This window comes from Rhinolophus ferrumequinum, chromosome 4 (genome assembly GCF_004115265.2).
Source record: "Rhinolophus ferrumequinum isolate MPI-CBG mRhiFer1 chromosome 4, mRhiFer1_v1.p, whole genome shotgun sequence".
NCBI classification, from domain to species: Eukaryota; Metazoa; Chordata; class Mammalia; order Chiroptera; family Rhinolophidae; genus Rhinolophus; species Rhinolophus ferrumequinum.
The window spans coordinates 41,199,263-41,214,070 of record NC_046287.1 but is presented as its reverse complement, the minus strand read 5'-3'; the positions used below and the strand labels follow the sequence as shown (position 1 = coordinate 41,214,070).

Genomic DNA, 14,808 nt, shown 5'->3' with positions numbered 1-14,808 from the left:
GGTCACGAATTGGCCAATGGTGCGTAGAGTTGAGGGTGTAAGATACCAAAACAACAACAACAACAACAAAACACACACAAAAAAAACAGGACTAGAAAGCTGGATGAAAGCAATGAAGACTCAAGAATTCAAGGCTCCTGGGAAGTTGGAGGGGACTCGGGGCCTAGTAGCACAGGTGCTTCTTTGTCCTGGCCTCCTTTTCTGAGTCTCTGGTCATTTAACACCATCTTGGGCATCTTCACTGGGGCAAAGGAAGAGACTGATTTACTTCTTGTTTCTGGCATAAAAAATATTATCAAGGGTATAGGAAGCTCTTGTGATAAATTTACTTTGTGTTATTTTTTTTTGCTGAATAATCAGGCCTTATCCCTTATGCAATTGGGAGGCTGGCCCACTTCAACAAAAAAGAGAGACAAGTAATTAAGCTGACAAGTATGTAAAGAGTGCACAAGCCTCTGAAACTCAAGCTCTGGAATCCAAGTTTTCTGGCCTTTAGGCCATTGTGCAAAATCCACATGGTTAGTTAGACGTTTGCTTGATGGATGTGGGAGGATTGGATTAGAACATATGAAATACCGGTAGGTTGTTCTTGAGTATAATTTACTTAATTGTTTCTGGCCTGGTAAGTATACCCAGAGGCTTTATAGTGACGTATGTGATTCAACAAAAACAAAAAACAATAAAGTCTTTATTGACTTGTGGTTTAATGGCTTTAAATAAATTAACTTCTTTTGGATCAATTCAGCACACTGATGATTTTGCAATCTATTAACTTTTTATACTTCTCCTCTAAGTTACAATTTTAGTACATAACTTTGGAGAAATAGCTTTATATCCATCAAGCAAAGGCATTATTTTCTACACAGAGAACTTCAAAATGCATAGACATGCCCATAAAAAAAAGATCTACAAGAAAAAGCTGACACTAGATTCCAGTTATGGATTTAGACTTTCATGCCAATTTTTAATTGAAATAAGGTCTTTATTTAAAAAAAAATGCATATTAAGAGCATTTGGTGCAAGCTAAAGTATATGTTCTATACGTTAGCAGTCAGTTCTGCTCCAAATTGTGTCACTGTGTGGACTGAATTGTGCCCCCCCCACCCCCCACTGATTGATATGTTGAAGCCCTAATTCCCAATGTGACTGTATTGGAGCTAGAGCTTTTAGCAGGTAATAAAGGTTAAGGAGGTCATAAGGACAGGGTTCTAATCTGATAGGGTTGGTGGCTTAATAAGAAGAGGGAGAGAGAGAGAGAATCTCTTTCCATGCACATGCACCAAGGAAAGGCCGTGTGAGCAGACAGTGAGAAGACAGCCATCTGCAAGCCAGGAGAGAGTTCTCACAAGGAGCCTAATCAGCTGGCACCTTGATCTTGGACTTCCCAGCCTCCAAACTGTGACAAAATAAATTTTTGTTCTTTAAGCACCGCCCTCCCCTCCTCCAAACATTTACGGTGCTTTGTTACGGCAGCCCAAGCAGACTAAGACAGTAACGTTAAGCAAGTTATTTACAGTATCTCTGGGCCTCAGTTTCCTGATATGTAAAATTTGTGGGTCAGGCTAAATAAACCCTAAATTCTCTTCCATTTCTAGCGTTACTTTGATTCTAACTGAAATTGTCGGGTTCCAGAAGAGCATCAAAATTTTTGTTTTAAATTCCGACTTTCCAATTTTCATAAAAGTTACATAAAATGGTACAGAGAAGTCCTATACACCCAGTCTTTTACCCAGATTCACCAATTTTTGATATTCTTTCCATTTACTTTTTCTTATTCTCTCTTTGTCTTTCTCTTTGTGTATTTGCACACACATTGTTTTATTTTTCTGAACCACTTGAGAGTAGATTGCAGATATGATATCTCTCTATCCTTGAATATTCCAGTATGTATTTCCTAAACACAAGGACATTTTCTTACCTAACTATGGTTGCCAGCTTCAGGAAATTTAACACTGACAGCCCATATTCTAATTTCTTCAATTGTCCCAACCATATTCTTTAAAGCATGTACTCTCCCAAATAGAAACCAGTCCAGGATCACATATTGCACTTAGCTGTCATGTCTCTTTAGCCTCCTTCCATCTGGAACAATTCCTCAGCTCTTTGTTTTTACGACTTTAATGGTTTTGAGCATACAGGACAGTCATTTACTAGCATGACCTTTATTTTGGATTGTTTAATGTTGTCTCCTGATTAAATTCAGGTTATGCATCTATGTCCCCCACTACATAAGGGACAAGGTGTGTCCTTTCCAGAGAATCACATTAGGAGGCACATGATGTCTGAGTGTCCTTCATTTGTGATGTTAATCTTGATGACCAGGTTAAGGTTTTGTCCTGTTTCTCTACTGTATGGATTCTATTAATATTTCCTCCCTTGCAACTATTAAGTAATCTGTGGAGAGACACTTTGAGACCATGCAATGATCCTGTTCGTTACACAACTTTCCCCTCAGAGTTAGCATCCACTGATGATTCTTGACTGAGCCAGTCTTTACTTTGATGCTTTGAAAATGGTGATTTCCAATGCCCCAGGCCCTCCACTGGTATCCGTGGGTGCAAGTCACTCACCTATAAGCCGAAATCCTAATGTCCCTCTCTCTAGTGTTGTACTCACGAAGTTTTATTTTATTCAAGGGGTAAAGAATCTATTGCTCTTCTTATTTATTTTGATGCTCAGATTGTTCCAGATTTGGCCAGTGGAAGCACCTTCAAACTGGCTCCTATTTTCTTTTCATAGTCCCATCGCTTTTAACATTTTTGAGAAGTACTGATTAAAGTCAGAGGCAAATCAAAAGAAGTGCTATTTTTTTGTGCTGTGGGGTTTCAGAAGCAAAGTTAAGGACAGATTATCAGTCGACAGCCGTTCAAAACTTTACTAGATGTTATAACGACATACAACATATTCTCTTTAGTTGTTTTATTCTTAGGTCTTCTCATAATTAGTTTTCATAGTTATCATAGGTAATTAGACTGGAGTTGGCCAAAATCCATGGACTAATTTGGAAGACAGGGCTGCAGCCTACACAAAACTTCTTTTGAACGTAGTCTTCAACATCATTCTCCTCATTTGAATGCCAACTTCAACATCTGCTCCTTACTGTGACTTGTGTGCAGATTTTCACTTCACTTTAGCCTTTGGCACAGGGCCTCTGTTGGTGTTTGGATGGTTCTTCTTGCCTCTGCAATCTTACTGAGCAAAGCCGTATTTTCTCCCAAGCTCAGTAGTAATTTTCATTTCTGTTATCAACACTAAGGCACCAAGCTAGAGGTTTATAAATGTTCTCTGTTTATAATGCTCTTGGTGTCTCAATAATTTTTTCCAATGCCCTAGGCCAAAAGAAATACCGAACAGTTCCTTTTAGGCAGTGCTCAGGCCCAAACAATGTATTAAGTATTTATGGCCAACAACTTTGTAACTTTGGAAAAAATTATACACATAAATTGAAAGAGAGAGAAGTTCTATTTTTATTTCATTCATAAACACTCATCATTACTTATGAGTGGGATGTGTGCACCTGTTGGGTAGTGCACAATTTCTCAAATCTTTGAAGCACACTGGACACTGCCATTCTTATTTCCTGTTACAAATTTATTGTCACGGGCAATTGCTTTTTATGACAACGGTTGAAAACCTAGCCTCGCAAAGAGGTGATGTCACTGAAAGAAATATGTAGTGATCTATTGCTGAAACTATGAACTACCTAGTAGTTTGTGCCGTGTCCCACAGATGTTCAATATCACTGTTTCCTTCAAAAAATATAAATATTCAACACTGCAGTCCCACAGCACTTAGTTGCACCACTTTGGGAACTATGACACTAAACTAAGTCTGGGAAACTTTCGGTCCCCTTTGTAAAACAGCAACAACAAATATTGAGCTGATGCTAAAAATCTTTTCACTAATGGTGAAACTAGTGGAGTTCATCGTGTAGCACCAAGCTGTGGCTCTTTTCCACAGCTTCTAAATTGGGGGATCACATTGTTTATTTCCCAGTCATTCCAGGATACTTTTAAGAGTGAAGCGGTACTACAACGACAGGATTCTGAGACAACAGAGGCAAACAAGGAGTGTCCTGGGCAAACGAGGCTGTGGGGCCACCCCGTTAATCAATGATATACATCACAACACTTAAATGCTGAAAGCCACCTTTACTCGACAAATGATCACTATTACAATAAGTTTCTATTGTCTTGTAATTTGCCAAAGGATCTTATCACATTAAACTGTGAGACACGAAGTAAGTTGGTTGTATCCTTCCTTCTCTTATCTCTCCTATCCTTTTTCCTCCATTTCCCTTCAGACCCTGGACCTTTTCTTCTCCTCCTACCCCCATTCCAAACACCATCAAAATTTACTTGCCACTTTCCTAGTCACTCAGTTTCAAGTCTTTCTTGCGGTGTTTTGAGAATGTGAAAGGAGAATGTGCTATTCACGACACACAAGAAAGCCTGTAAAAGTCCTCTTTTCTCGTCTCTTTCTTTATATGTGACCCGCACAAGGCAGATGCTTCAAATTTCTCCTTCTTCCACTCCAAACCCCCCAAAGCCTTCATAGATCAATATCTACCCTCAAGTTCTCCTTGGTCTCTTTCCTCTCCTTAGTCAATGACTTTTTTTTAAATCTCCAGCTTTTTGTTATCTGGATTTGATACAACAAAGGAACTCAGAAAATGACTTTCCACCTTAGCGATTGCAAACACTTGCAAATATTCAGTCTTTTTTTTTTTCACGTTCAAATGCATACATACATCCGTCCACCCCTATAAATTGGCTGTGAAATATGTACTTAAATGCAAAGCTCTAAGGAGCAAGCTGAAAGGGCAGTAAGACAATCATCCTTGCCTTCAGAGAATTACAATTTAATTGGACAGAGAGAAAAAAAAGGATGTTTGGGCACTGCAGAATGTCTGTGCCTGGCGCGTAGCAGATGTTTCAAAAACATTTGTCTACTGGTATGGGAAGTAGTATTGACGATGGATAATTGTCCTTAATGAGCACGCCAAGCTTTTACCGAGCTCCTGAAGTGTGCCAGGCTGGCTCTGAGCATAGTGGGGTAGGTTAACGGGGTATTTCGAGGACCCAGGGTCACAAGGTGGCTGGATAAACAATTAAGAAAGGACAGAATGGGCGGACAAGAGGAGTTCGGTAATATCATACTCTAAAAGGAGACAAAAAGGCGCCGAAATAGCTCAGTTGGGAGAGCGTTAGACTGAAGATCTAAAGGTCCCTGGTTCGATCCCGGGTTTCGGCAGGGCTTCCTTCTTTTTCTTAATTCGAAGGGATTCCAATTTCGTAGGATCCCCTGTCATCAATAAACTGGCTCATTAATGCCTGCTCGGGTGAAAACTAGGACTTGGAAGGTGAGAGACGAGTGGAAACCGCCATTCTCAGTCATTTTTAGGGAGGTAGTCGCTAAGCACAGCCACGTCCGGAGTCACTCCCGGGCGGTGACAGAGGCGCTGCTGCGCGTGCGCAGTGCGGAGCTTGTGGGCTGGAGAAGCCCGGCTCCACCCCAGGGGCGGAGAAGTCCAGCGGTCTCCGGTCCCACCCACGTCCTGAGGGTCCCTCCAGGTGATGAGAAGGTGCAGCGTGCTGGTAGCCTGAGCAGCACCACCTTGAGGGCTACTGTGAGAAAGAAGTCGATCTGTCTGGGGTTGGGAGGCGAGAGAGACAACTATATCCCAAATTTCCTTCCCTAAAGCATCCCAATTTGAAAAGCAAAAACCCTGCTGTTTAATCAGATGGCTCCCATTTGGCCTGGAGGGTGTAGGGAATCGGATGGTTGGGTATTTCTGGTTAGAGGAGCGCGCAGGGCAGCTCAGGTGGCATAGCCAGGGTTACTTGCCTAAAGGCGTGGCAGCTATACAGCTATGTAAAATTAATCAGTTTGCCCTTAAAGAAATTTATTTTGCCTCTGAAACAGTGGTTCTCAAAGTGTGGTCCGGGAACCAGGATCCTCATTTTCACCTGGTTAGAGATGTAAATTCTGAACCCTACCCCAGACTTACTGAATCAGAAACTCTTGTTTCCAACACTAAGTGTTTTAACAAGCCCTCCAAGTGGGATTCCAAGCAACTGAAATTTGAGATCCATCCACTTATCTAGACATTCCTTTCTATTTCTAAAAGGGCCCTTTATTAAGACTGTTTTTGTGAACAAGCTTTTTCTTCTGCTTTCTTTCGTTCAGCAAGTGTGTTGTAAAACTTTGACGTGATCAAAATCAATTTTTCTGAGAATTTTTGCCTTCATGGTGTGTGCGTGTGTGTGCGTGCGTGCGTGTGTGTGTGTGTGTGTGTGTGTTAGGGGTGGGATATGTAGGGGCATCACCTTTCCTACCTACTTGTGGAAGCCCACCCTGCACCTAAATTAGGTAGTATGGAGTAAAGGAAATGGAGGCCTAAGTGCTGATCTATTTTGTGTGGCTCTTGGTTGCTGAGTCAGGACTCAGGGGGTAGAAGTTGCAGGGATGTAGATTTGAATTAAAGGAGGAACAAATTTCAATCTATTAGAGTCACTAGAAAATGGAATATACAGTTTAGTGCGGTGGTGAGTTGCTCTTCTCCAGATGAAAGACAGCCACTTGTTGGATTTCTGCATTCAGTCTTGTAGATCTCCTATTTCTATTGGTTTGAGAGGGAAAGGCAACTCACATTTATGAACTACTGTGTGCTGTCAGGTTATTAATTGATTCAACTATTGGACATTAATTATCGACCTCTCACTATGTGCCAGGCATTATTTGATCTTTATAACTACCTTATGAAGTATATATCATTATCTTCTTTTACAATTAACAGTTCTTGTAGTATTGCAAGGATTAAATATTGTGTATGTTAGGTATCTAACATCTATTATCTCCTAAAGGTTACTATATGTGAATACAGTATTTGTTGAAATGTTTGGTTAAGACATGTGCATAAAAATAAAAGTGATTGGAGGAGGACACTAAAAACATTTGCTGGTTAATCAGAAACAGCTCCATGAGGAAGTAGGTCTTGAGTGGGCTCTCAGAGGAAGATTTCTTGGCTAGGGAGAAAGTGCCTCCAGTGCTGGGGGACTTGGGTGGGGGCGGGGCACAGTGGAGCTCACCAGGCCAATCAGGTTCAGATTTGGCCATGGTGGGGGCGGGCTCAACCCAGTTAAGATGGCGCCTGCCTGCCTGCCAGCTGCACGGGAGAAGGTCCCCACACACAGGTCCTCCAGCGCTAGCCTTGAAACTTCACACCTTAGTCTGCCTCACCTTATGCTTGGATGCCCCTCAAGTCACCGTTCCTCTGCCAGAGCTCTGGGTGAGTGTCAGTGAGTCTTTGCTTGGGCCCTTTAAGAGGATTTCCCACAGCCTTTTGTCCCACCCAGATGGTTATAATCCCCACTGTTCTTCACAACCAGATGTTGTGTAGGGCTCATCTTCCAGGCACCAGTACTCCAGGCTGGGGAGGCTGGTGTGGGACTGGGGTCCCTCGCTTCTCTGGGGGGAACCTCTGTTGCCAAGATGTCCCTCCTGATTTTCAACCATCACAGGAAGGTTTGGTGCGAGCCCTTTTTGTGTCTCCACCCCTCCTACCAGGATCGATGTGGCTTCTTTATATTTTTAATTATAAAACTTTTGTTCAGATGGTTCTCCAGGTTGATTTTTCTATAATTTAGTTATAATTTTTATGTGTTCATGGAAGGAAGCATGCACAGTGTTTATCTACTCTGCCATCTTGGATCTAGGCATTTTGTTCAGTTTTGATTAACTCAAGAAGAAAGGGTTAGCAAAGAACAAAAACATGATAAAGAACGAAATTTATTTTAAAAACAACAATAAAAGAATATGAAATAAATTTGTTAAGATAAAAGAAAGCTAAGGGTAGGGTAACTTCCAATTTTAGTATATGTGCTGCCAAAGCGAGCACAAGCTAAGCGTAACTTGATTACTGTCTTTAAATTATTGTTTCTGAGGACTATGTAATTTCCAGGGAGATGGCACAAGAAGAAATGGGTTTAGATGAACGCAGAAGAGATTTCTGTTAGATAAAGAGAAGAGTTGTGATAAAATATTTGACTTAGTTTTGTGCTAGAGAAGCATCTGGCCAACATTGGGTAATCCAGAGAATTGCTGTTAAATAGATTTGTCTGTGTTAAGAGGAGACTATCCAACTTTGGTATATAGGGGAGGAGGAAACTTTTCCCCACTAACTTCTCCTAGGTTCTTGGTTGGGGCCTTGTAAATTAGACTGACAAAAGGCAGATTAACAAGAGAAAAATGAAGTTTATTAACACGTGCACCATGGATACACATGGGCATACTCAGTGATGAGGGTGGTTAGAATTTGGGCTTATACAGCATCTTAACAAAAGAAAATTAAATTGGTAGAGAAGTGACACGACAAAGGAAAAGGACTTTTTATTTCTAGGGTGACAATAATGGGAAGGAAGATATATGGAGGGAAATAATGGAAAATAAAGGCTCGTTAGTCACGTTTGTTATGTAGATTTCTCTGGTGCCATCTCTGGGCTGATTAGGGTCTAGAGTTTTCTCTGGTAATTAACTTCTGTCCTTTCTGGTAGAGAGAGGAGAGGGAACACATTTACAAAATTATGTTCTGCTTTTAGGCAAACAGGGGAGGGCAGAGAGCTTTTCTTATATCTGCTTCTTCTCAATTGCCTTGAGCTCAAAATAAACCTTACATGAAAGGAGCATGTTTGGGTTGGCATATTCTGCCACCCTTCAGACACTTCCAAAAAATCTACTACTTTGTGGTTTCTTTGTGGTTGTTACTGCTGACAGTTTTGGAAGGAAGGGGGTAGGATAGTGTGGGGTGTGGACATTGCTGGTAGAAACCATAAAAAGGGTGATTGGGATGGATTCTATTATTTCTTAACATTAAGTATGTCTAGAAGGCATCTGACCCTGTGTCTGTGATGAATTAGTGTGCATGTCAGAATTATGAAAGAAAACATTTTCAAAAGCACTCTGCCTCCTGAGACAAACCGAGACAGCCCCTTCCCCCAGAGGAGCCCCATGTCTAGTTTGCGTCCTCCTAATCAATGAAGACATGAGCCTTTCCTGAAAGTTAATTACTTTGCATCAAAGATAATTTTATCCATGATAATTTCAATGTTGATATCTGAAGATATGTGGTGACTTTTGAAGATAAAAATACTGCGGCAAAATTGCTGTTTTCCCACCATGAACAGACTAACTGTAAACTTGGTAATGTTACTCATCTTGTGTGTAGATTGTGGGTGTGTTTGATTTTTGGAGGGTTTATTTCAGCGTTTCTTGTACTTTTAAAACTTGGACTTCCTTATTAAATGTCTTTGCAAGTAAATGATTTTAGTTTTCTAAATACTTTTCTCAGAGCAAATGTCTGCTTAAAGATGGACTGAATGTTAGAAAAGTGAAAAATCTGGGTCTTTCAGTAGAGTTTCAGGCAAATTGAAATGTGTGGAGGTGAATACATGAAGCAGTATATGCTAAGAATTCAGAAAATTGCCATTCCATTCTTGATGGCCTTGAATGAAGGGAAGAGAATAGGTATGTAAAGATGGAATGCCCAAGAATTCTTGGTCAGTGTGAAGACCTGACTTAAGGTTTAAAATGCTTACACAGTAATGCACACACTTAAATGGCACTGATGTGTCCTGTTAAAGGGGAGGCGAGCATCCTGTCAGTCTGCTTCATGTAAGTTTCATGTTACCTGCAGGGAAATTTGATAGGTAAGCAGTATTCTATGCAGTTAATTATCTAGGAAATGAACATTGATATAGTTATATACATTTACTTGTGTGAAGGCAAATATAGGGGCAGGTGATTTCCTAAAATCCAGAGTCCGGCCTCTGGAGTACCTACACAGTGCAATGGCCCATGTGTAGAGACAGGGCAGAGCCCCGTTCTTTCCACATTAGTGTGGTTCTCTTTGAAATCTGAATCTTCCCAGAGTCTTTCTCATTTCACAAAGTCTACGTCGCCATTGACTCTACTTTTCTATTGGTCTCTTATCTGGGGAGCCCAGTCCCAGGGAAATTGTCCTATAAACAAGAGGCCAATGTGACCAGTTTTGTTTTCGTTCTGCATCCCTTAGTTTCCAGAGCATAGCATCTATTCCACAACTTCTGTTTCCTTTTATTCTTCGCATACTGTCTTCTTTTTCACTCCCTCTCTCCCAACTCAGAGAGTCTATTCTCACATTTAAGAAGTTGAAATTTGAGAAAATGTTAAAAATTTTTAAATTTCTTTTTTAGAATTGATAAATGAAACACATGGTGAAAAATTCAAATAGAGAAAGAAGTATACAATGAAAAGTACGTTTCTATTTTAGTTCTGTGCCTAGTTACCCTCTACAGAGATGGCCATTGTTTGTAGCTTCGAGTGTATTCTTTGGTCAATAATTTTTGTATAAACACACACGTATGTCTATATATCTCATTTTATACAAATAGTATTGTTATTATGCACACTGTCATAAATTTTTTTCTAAAGATGTACATTCTTCTTTTCACACACCATACTTTCCTTTTTTCCTTTAACTGATTATAAACCTGAGCTGAACTTTTAAACCATGTTTAGGGTCCTGTAAAGTATTGAGAGATAAACTCGCCCAACAAGGTTTACATTCCCTAATTGAATCAGAGTCTAAAGATGTGATTGTAAAGGACTTGAATATTAAATCTATAAACTGTACCTAAATTTGAATGGTCTGATCTCCTATTCTAGGAATAATTATTAACAGAAATATGTGATTTTATTCTGTTTGCAAAATGAAGGCCTGATTTGTTGAGTAGGTTCAGCTATTGACAAGAATGAAATACAGATATACAAGAGCATAAAAACATTTCCCTTTTCAGCATTTTCTTATGTCAAGTTGGTAAATTGCTCAGAGAAAAATAAAATCAGATGCCTGTTTATTTCACATCTTATTCCTTTAGTGTCTCTTCAATTCACACCCATCATTCAAGTTCTCTCTCAAGTTTTGCCTCCTCATGAAACCTTCTCCCATACTTTAAACTAATATTGATCTCTACCCATTTTGACCTCCCAAAGAGCTCACTACTATGCATTGGGCACGTGATTCTGTCCCATCTTTCATTTTGTTTTGAATGTGTGTTTTTTCCTGTGGTAAAATGCTACCTCCTCAGAAAAGGTGGCATTGGCTTTAGGGAAGGTACTTCAGAGTTTCCAGGGTCTAGCGGAAAAAAAAAAAAAAAGCAAGTATTATTGAATATTGGTGCACTGAAAGAGATCATGTGACCTGGAATAGCTAGAGGGGTGTGGACTAAAGACCGCTTGAAGGTGGAATAGTGCTTGGGCTCTCAGAACAAAAGGAAAAGGGCAAAGACAGCAAGGAAAAGAAAACCGGCAGGCAGGAAGGAGCAGGGGCAGTCAGACCCTTTCCCCTGCAGTGGTAGGGGTGAGAGTGGAGAAGCAGAGGGGAGGCTAGGACAATTGACCTAGCTGTTAAGGCGGGAATCCTCAGAAAAGGGTTTTTATCCCAGACATAGAGAGCAATTTCAAGAGAGTCTTAATGTAACTTAATTTCTTTTAAATCTAAATTCTCATTTGCTTTCGTGACAGGCAGTGGAGTGCCTGTAACCCTCAGTCAATCTGGCTGAAGAATCTGAGGTGAGGCTCATTGCAACAAGTTCAAGTTTATAGCCTTGAACTCACGTTGTAAAAAACAACAACAAAAAAAAACAAAACAAAACTAGGGAGGGTGCAAAAAAGCCATGCGATTTTTAGACTGCAGTGGACGAAGAGGAGGAAATTCGGGACAGCAGGGGGCTGCGAAGGTGCCATTGCTACGCGTAGACATGCGCATACGGCATGGGGCGTGGTCAGGAGCCGAGCCCTGGCGGCGGCTGCTGGAGCTGAGCTCTGACTCCCCCTACTGGCTGTGTGATGATCGTAAATTTTGTAGCCTCAGTTTCAGTCTTTTAATCTGTAAAAGGGAGAAGAGGAAAAATACTTATTTTATAGAGCTATTGTGAGAATTAACCGAGAGAATCTGTGAAACGTGCTCAGCGTGTCATGTCAGGCACATAACTGCGAGCTCGGGAAGTGCCCCGGGCACGCTGCTCTCTTCCTTCAGGATGCAGTTTAAGTATCAGTTGCTCCTGGCTCCCCAGGAACGCTTGGATGTTCCCTCCACGCTGTGACTCCTGCCCTTTGTTCACATGTCCATCTAGATAATATTTGCTTGTATTTCACAGGTCCTTCTTCATGACTGGCTGCTCTTATCTCCTTAAGATCATGACCACGCGCATGGCAGAGCGCACAAGTACACGCTCGACTCGTATTTAGTGGATGAATAATAATACATTGCCTCCCTTTGAGCCTCCTGGGGTGGCTCCCCTCCGTGTCATAGACCCTGGCTGTGCTTCCTTTTAGTACATTCTTTCTCTAACAAGACAATTATTAACTCTTCGGAGGGTGTAGACTGAGATTCCTATTCCTTTTCTATGCAGTACGTCACATAGCCCTGTGCCAGAAACATTTTAGGTCCTCAGGAAATACTTCACATCTGTTGATTTCAAAATAAGCTACACTTTCAGAAGAACCGAAAGGATTGTACGGCTAATTTAAGATTATAGATGATTTTCACTGTTTTCTTTTTGTCTGTATTTAAAATTTTTTCTCACCTGCATAATTAAAAAAAAAAGAGGGGAGAAAAAAGGTTCTAGATCTTCTTCAACATAGCAGAACAGGAGAGCAGGGCGTTGAATCTCTTTGTTACTGCTCCACAAAGAGCATGGGTCTATCTTAGTCTGACAGAGACAAGTTGAGTCATTTTGGGGTCCAGGATCTGCCAGGGCACTAACCCAGGTGAATTTAGGTCATAAACTTATGAGCTAGGATCATAGTCACACGTTACATGGCAGACGTTCAATAAATGTCTTCACAACAACAAAAATACTCTCTCCACCTTTCAAGTTACTTAAGATGTTCTGACTGCTATTTTTAAATGTAAGATTTAAATAACTTTCTAGATAAACAGGTTTTAGAAAACCTTCCAGATGTAACTGAGCGATTAAAAATTAAGTAAAAGTTTTGTGTTCAGAGGGATAAACAGAAAGCAAACAGTACAACAGAAATAGAAACATGTCTTAATAATGTAAACATTTTACCTACTCTATCAATTATAAGTTCATTCATTCACTGTGCAGGTGTTGGTCTTCAGTAGGCATGCTTGGGAGGTCCCCTTGGAAGAACAACTGCTGGACATCACAGGCCCTGGCAGCCTCTAGTGCATCATTCTGTCCAATGTCAATGTTAAATCATCAGGTCCACGCCTTGTCGTACGAGGCATCCTTGAGGGTTAAACTTATCTACCCTGGTTCCTAGATTGTATCCACCACTGGCCCTTGGTAGCTGCCATATTCCTGTACACATTCTTTGGTCCAATGGGCCTTAAATGAAAGGGTTCACTTTGTCTAGATGTGGAAGGGTTTTGTGTCACTTACTTGCTTCTGAGCTGCTTCTTGAGACCATTTTGGAAGCACAGCCCAACTTTTCCCTGAGGGTTATACTATTTCCAGCTAACACTTTTTTGAGATGTCTGATGAGGAGCTGGAATGACTTCAGTTGTCTGCAGAGCCTCTGTGGGATGGCGGGAGGTGTTTTCCTTTTAAGAGGGCAACCTGGGCTGGGCAATGCCATTTCAAAGCACTGATATATTACTAGTGCTTATTTGCGATTCACTATGCCCTACCAACCTTAGGGTATAGATGTGGTCATGGTATTAGTATTAACTCAGAGTTTTCTGACTTTTTTGTCCCAACTATTTATTGAGGACCTCAGCAACTGGAAAGAATCTCACCTACACCTTCCAGGGGTGTTTCATGTATTTTCACAAAGCAGTCTCAGCATGCCAGACACCACCATTGGACCTCTGGTGTACCAGGCTTCTCTCTATTCCTTCTTGGCGTCATGGGCGCTGACACGTATACATTAATGCCCTGGATACATTGATGACACGGATACATTAAGGTGTTGAGTGTCTCTGTGTTCTGCATAGGAGAGATGCTGGGGGCTCTTGAAATGCCCTTGTCTGATAGATCTTTATAAAAACAGCTCCTTCAGTTTCTGCCAGAGTCCTTTTCCATGGGGATGAGTGGAGTGACAGACACTATTTTCATTTCAATTCTCTATATTATCTTCCTAGGACTCATAGCTATAATGCTTCCTCCTTATTTAAGCCAAAGACCTAAATTTCCTTTGTGATTCTTCTCATGCAAATGACTTGCCTTGGGTCTGTTCTACCACTTAATCAAGCACCTCCATATATCCTTAACCTCAGTAATATATATAACTAAAATTGTCTGCTTAAAAACAGGTACAAAGAATGTGTTCTAGATTGTATGTATCGAAAAGCTGAAGCCAAGTCCTCTAAGTAGAGTCAGACATTGGAGCATTCCAGGCAGCTTAATAATGTGAGGAGGATCTGGGCCCTTCAAAATGCTGTTTTAAAATATTTATTCAACATTTATTTGGATGACAGGGGGGAAAGATGGTGGATGTGACAGTAAATGGCAACTCCCAGCTTTGATCTTGGACAGATTATCTTCTCCCTTCAAATTTTCCTAACTCACTCAAATAAGAGCGTTTAAATTAATTCTACCCATAACCCTTAGAAGGTACTTCAGCAGCTTTCAGATGTTGTTCGAGAATGTTCTTTGAAGATCTCACTTCCACACCCAGAGCAGCTATTGCAGTATAGTCGAAACTGTCTTGATAGACGTCCACTTATCTGGTTAGCCTATGCTTTCCACTACTTTGAAACAAATCACCTGATGACCACGGCCCATGAAAAACTCATGGCCA

General features: G+C 40.8%; 1 non-coding gene across 1 annotated transcript; it reads left to right on the top strand.

Annotated features, from left to right (window-relative positions):
• The first annotated feature begins 5,180 nt into the window (after positions 1 to 5,180).
• On the top strand, positions 5,181 to 5,253 carry TRNAF-GAA (transfer RNA phenylalanine (anticodon GAA)). The gene has a single exon. It is a non-coding gene; the product is annotated as a tRNA-Phe (tRNA).
• The last annotated feature ends 9,555 nt before the right edge of the window (positions 5,254 to 14,808 follow it).